The sequence below is a fragment of the Camellia sinensis genome, chromosome 2 (genome assembly GCF_055761805.1).
Source record: "Camellia sinensis isolate YWXY chromosome 2, ASM5576180v1, whole genome shotgun sequence".
NCBI lineage: Eukaryota > Viridiplantae > Streptophyta > Magnoliopsida > Ericales > Theaceae > Camellia > Camellia sinensis.
The window spans coordinates 217,665,761-217,671,747 of record NC_138962.1 but is presented as its reverse complement, the minus strand read 5'-3'; the positions used below and the strand labels follow the sequence as shown (position 1 = coordinate 217,671,747).

General features: G+C 36.7%; 1 long non-coding RNA gene across 1 annotated transcript; it reads right to left on the bottom strand.

The window, feature by feature from the left end:
• Window positions 1-1,794: 1,794 nt before the first annotated feature.
• Window positions 1,795-4,776, bottom strand: LOC145820640 (uncharacterized). The gene is made up of 2 exons (XR_014362542.1): window positions 4,502-4,776; window positions 1,795-3,200 (listed from the first exon to the last, which is right to left on the bottom strand). It is a non-coding gene; the product is annotated as an uncharacterized LOC145820640 (long non-coding RNA).
• Window positions 4,777-5,987: the final 1,211 nt, after the last annotated feature.

The window sequence follows — 5,987 nt, the reverse complement described above, 5'->3', positions numbered from 1 at the left end:
CTTGTTGGAACCACTACTGTTACTGACTGATGACCATCATGTACTGTTCGGTCTTTAAGACCTACTGTTTACTGTACTGTTATGCTAATGGATGTACCACATATGACTGTGCTGACTGAATGACTGCAATACTGATTAAATGAACCGTTTTTATCACTGTAAGGACATTCATTCTTAACCCCTTTACGCATTGTGTTATTCACTGGGCTTTAGCTCACTGCTTATATATATATGTAGGTGTACAGGCACCAGACCGCAGCTAGAAGCGTCGGGGTAAACTCCAGTTTTGTCAAGCCAACCGTTGTGCCTCACTGCGAGGTTCCGAGCCTGTCAAGCTACGGCTTAGGGGTGTTTTTTTTAAATTCCCCGTCTGTCTCTGTATCTGTCCTGTTCGACTGTATAGACTGTACTGTACTGTTTGATAAGGATTAGGTCCCTGAACTGAATGATTGTATATATGTACATACTGTTTTGTCTGACTGTAAATATTTGAACAAAAAGTCTTTTTGTATACAGACTGTCACAGCTCATTGGGCATTGTTTATTTACTGTATTGGCTTCCGCCAGGCCCTGTACTCTGTTTTACTGTATTACTGTTAAGCAGGCCTTCGGTAATCTCGGATTACTGGCCGGTTACGGTGCTAAACCCATAGGGCCGGGTTTGGGTTGTGACAGACAAGCATGAAGGAACCTATTGAGTCAAAACCACAATTCAGTTAATACAAAAGTAAAGTTCCCTGTACTTGTGCATGCTAGTAGACAAGTCATGAGTACCCTCGGTGTAAAGTGCAATCTCCATATTAGTTAACTGTCCACTATAATAGCCCAGTGCAACTCATAATAACACCCAACTTATACAGAAAAACTAACTTGTTGCAGCCAAGATTCTCAAAAGTTTTTTTTTTTTTTTTTTTTTTTTTTTTTTTTTTTTTAATAACTGTGCAATGTCCTGATCCATTAAGCTTTCTAATCAACCCATGTAACAAGCATTGGGCCAATGACTCCCAAACTAGACGGTTTTAGGGCACCAGGTGTAAAGACACCCCTACGAGCTTAATAACTCGAGTTAAAAAGGCTACAAATCCGAACAAGTCATTCTTCTTATTTTTCCTTAACTGTGCAATGTTCAAGTCCCTTAAGCTTTCTAATTAACCCATGTAGCAAGTTTTGGGCCAATGACTCCCAAACCAGACGGTTTTAGGGCATTAGGTGTAGAGACACCCCTTACGGGCTTAATAACTCGAGTTAAAAAGGCTACGAACCCAAACAAGACAAGCGTTTTATTTATTTATTTATTTATTTATTATTATTAAGAATCTTGGCTCCTCATTTATTCTTTTCTGTAACTCTAGCTATTATCAATGATGTACACCAGGGATTATAATAAAAAGATCACCGCTATGATAGTGTGTTCATGTGAATTAAGGCATACTCATGACAAGTGTACTAATACCACAAACACAGACAACTCTCCTCGTGCAAACATCGCATGCAAGTATCTACCCAGTAAACCCTTTTCATACAAGTCTACTATGCTCTCCAATTAACATATGCAAATATTATCACCCTACTAGCAAAAAGTCATATCAAGTGAAGTAATGCAATCAAGTGAAACAGGTATAAGTATGAATTATGAGCCAAATAGAAATGCACAAAAGAAAATATAACCCTCATCCCCCAACTAGAATATAACATTGTCCTCAATGGAAAAGTAAAGAGAAATGAGAGAATATTACCATAATTGTAGGTGCACATCCAGGTAGGCAGAGAGTAACATATACACACTTCACACTGTTTTATTTTTTTTTTGTTTTGTTTTTTCGGTATAGGAGGAAATAAAAAGGAAAAGAAAAGAAAATAAATAAAATGAAAAAAAAGAAAATAAAGGAAATATACAGAAATCACTGAAGTGGATCTGGCGGTGGTGGTGGGAAATGCTGCTCACATAGGGCATGTATCAGTGTCCAAGTCTCGAACGCCTCATCATGAACCCTAGTGCCATGCTGAGCGAGCTGCCGATCAAACTGATCAAATCGCTGCCCACTCAAATCTGGGTATGCATAGAAGTCAGTGTGTAGAGAGGCAACTGACTGCTGATACCCATTAAACGTCGCCTGTGAATAATCGCGATGCGCCTGAAAATCTGTGCGTAACTCCATGAGACTCAAGTGGTGATCACGAAGAGTACTGTGGACCTGATCCACAGAGTGCTGAAGCTGTAAGTACACCTCGTGAGTCATGTAGAGTGGGTCCCCTTAGGGAGGCACGGGGGGAACAGGATGAAGTGGGTGGTCATGTACGGGGTCCGGGGCCTCATCAACTGGGGCACCAACCGGTTGCGGGATGCGAGATATGCTATGCTGCCATTCCCACTGGCCGAAAGTCAGATACCCTCTATCAATCTCCTCATCCTCAATAATGGGGAGGTGGTTCAACTCAAACACAAATGTCAATAAATTGACAAATGGCAGTGGCCAAGTCAGGTTCTGTATAGGATCAGGCCGAACTGCCTCTCGTAGAAATTTCCGCAAATGTATCCAGATGGTATGCGCAAGCGGGACCTGATAGCCATACTGATACCCGTGTAAAACCCGAACAAACTCTAAACGAGGCTCAGCTCGATGCCCAAGTGGAAGGACATTCTTATGGACCACGGAATCAATGAATAGCAAGCGGCTAGGTAGCTTGCTTCGCTGCAAGCATGTGAAACTGAGGTCACCGTGGGCCTCCGGGAAGTATTGCTGGATGAGGCTATGTATAGGCTGTCGATCCTCAACTTCCGGGAAAGGTTGATATTCCGGCTTGGCAAAAAACCCTAACACTGTAGCAATCATGGATGAGGTGATGTGGACAATATAACCATCAATGATAGAGAGCGGTCCATCCTCGGTGGGTGTCTCATATAGGTTCTGGTAAAAGAGTTGTACTAGACGACGATAAGTTGACGCTGTGACAGAGCAAACGCCCAACTGTTGCCAGAGTCGGAGTTGCTCAACGGCCCAAGTAGTGTCGGCGTCACGCTAAAAAAATGGTATGTTGAACTGCATGAACTTGTGAAGAGGACATGAAGCCCACTCCGGCCGTGGCAAGTCAACCGGTGGTGGTGGCGAGGATGGTGGTGACGGTGGCGGTGGTGGCGCCGAAGAAGTGGAACCTCTGGCCTTCTTGGAGGCCCGAGCAGATACACGTCGACTCATATCCTGCACACACCAAAAGCAAATAGACACAAACCTGTAGAACCAATCATGAGAATAAAAGAAAATATGAAAGCACAAGTTTGCCCACTAATGTACCACATGCAATTCCCACCAATGTTTTTTATATATATATATATATAAACGAAATTAATTAAATAAATGAATAAAAATGACATTAAATTAAATTAGCTAAACTATAAAATAAACTAAACTAAACTAAACTATAAAATAACTAAACTACAAAAGAGACTAAAGTATAGAATAAAACAACCTAAACTAAACATTTTATTTATTTATTTATTTATTTTATTTTTAATATATAAAAACGAAATTAATTAAATAAATGAATTAAAATGACATTAAATTAAATTAAATTAACTAAACTATAAAATAAACTAAACTAAAAAAGAGACTAAAGTATAGAATAAAATAACCTAAACTAAACATTTTATTTATTTATTTATTTATTTATTTATTTTTAATATATAAAAAATGAAATTAATTAAATAAATGAATTAAAATGACATTAAATTAAATTAGCTAAACTATAAAATAAACTAAACTAAACTAAACTAAACTATAAAATAACTAAACTACAAAAGAGACTAAAGTATAGAATAAAATAACCTAAACTAAACATTTTTTTTAATATATAAAAAAAACGAAATTAATTAAATAAATGAATCAAAATGACATTAAATTAAATTAACTAAACTATAAAATAATTAAATGAACAATTACATCAAAGAATAAAAAAAATAAAAATAACAGCACTAACTAAACAAATAAAATTAAAAATAAATATAAAACCAAAACCATCTAAAACTAACTAAACTAAAGAGAATCACTAACGAAACGATTTAAACTAAACAAATATAGCAAATAAAAAAAAAACTTAATTAGGATTAGTATTAGCACCATGATTTCTGAGGTTCTTTTTTTTTTTTTTTAATGGCTTGACTCCCGCACGTGTGCCATAGAGGGCCGCACGTGCGGTGCTCATCTTTTTCCTACGCAGAGTTTGGTTCTGATGTTGTTGTTGTTGTTGTTTTCTTTTTTTTTTTGGTTAAGATAAACAAACAAACTAAACATGGCTAAGTTAGTAGACTACTACATGGCTAAATAAACATGGCTAAATAAATAAAATAAAATAAAAGAAAGAAGAAACAACTAACAACAAACATGGCTAAGCATTTTTTTTTTTTAAGGATGAACACTAGATCAAATAAAAATAAAATTAAAATCAAAAACTCCACAAATTGATTCCTACATCCACAAATTTACACATAAAAGGAAAAAATTACCTTGAAAAAGTGGAGAAAGAGAGAAAAAAGAATGGAGGTTCGCCGGAAAAAATAGTGGTCGCCAGAGATTCGTCGGACGGAGAAGGAAGTGACGCCGGCGGTGAGATGATGGTGATGAGCAAGAAGAAAGAAGAAGAAAATGGAAGAAGAAGAAGAAGAAGAAGAAAATGGAAGAAGAAGGAAAAAATGGGTTTGTGGGGTTAAGAGAGAGAGAGAGAGAGGTCTGAGAGAAGTTTGAGAGTGATTGGGAGAGAGTAGGGGGTGTGATGTAGATAAGGTTTGTCTTTTTTTTTTTTAACGAAAATAGAAAATAGAAAATGAAAATAAATAAATAAATAAATAACGAATATATATATATATATATAAAATTATAAATAAAATAATTGTATATTTATTTATTTATATTTAAAATTTATTTACTTAAATAAATTAAAAATGAAATTAAAAATAAAAATAAAAATAAATAATAATAATAATAATAAAAACAAAACAAAACAAAACAATTTGTTTTTTTTTTTTTCAGAAAATTCCCGCACCAACCCACACACCTGCTTTTAAAGTAGTGTGCAATTTGAAGTTTGCCAAATTTCCCGCACTTGCGGGGCCCAGGCCGCACGTGCGACGATTTCACCCCTCGCGCAAATTTTTTTTTTTTTTTTTTAACGACGTCCTGTACGTGCGGGGCCCAAGCCACACGTGCAGCTTGGTTGAGGCACCATCGCCCGCACTTGCTTTTAAAGCAGGGGGCAACTTGGTTTTGTGAGATTTTGCCATACGTGCGTGAACAGTGCCGCACGTGCGGGAAATTATTATTATTATTTTTATTTTTTTTTACAACAAGTACAACACAAATATATATATATATATATATATATTTTGTATTTAAATAAGACAAAAACAAACTTCTAAGCATTTGAATGTGGTTGAATACTTGATTTCCCATAAACCACAAAGCAGAAATCAAGGTCTTACCTAGGCTAGGGAGGGTTCCTTCCACCCACACGCATGTAATGACTTTTTTCTGCTACATTGCAACAGCATAGTTTAACAAAAACAAGAAGCACTCGCAAGTGTACATGCTTAAAAAAAATAGAAAACTAACTCTCAGCACCTAACAAAAGGCACCAGAGTTATGGCATAAAGTTGCCACTTCAGAATCCCCCAAGTAATAAAACCCAGCGTAGTTTATAGCCTTCGGGCTAGTACCGCCTCAAGTATACTTAACCATTTCTACCTTCAATTGACATCCAGAATAAATATAGCACATAAGAACATAACGGAATGCCCACTAAAGGTATAATCATCACGCGAAAACCACGGGCACTACTTTTCTCCCTAACTGTGTTTGTAACTTTCCTTATTCTCCAACAGGGTGACAGACTAGGTTGATTCGGTATCCAGAATCGAGGCGCATAAAGCTACCTCAACCTATGGGGCTGCCATACAGAGTTCAAGCCGAGGTAGTTTTGAAACAATCTCCACACCC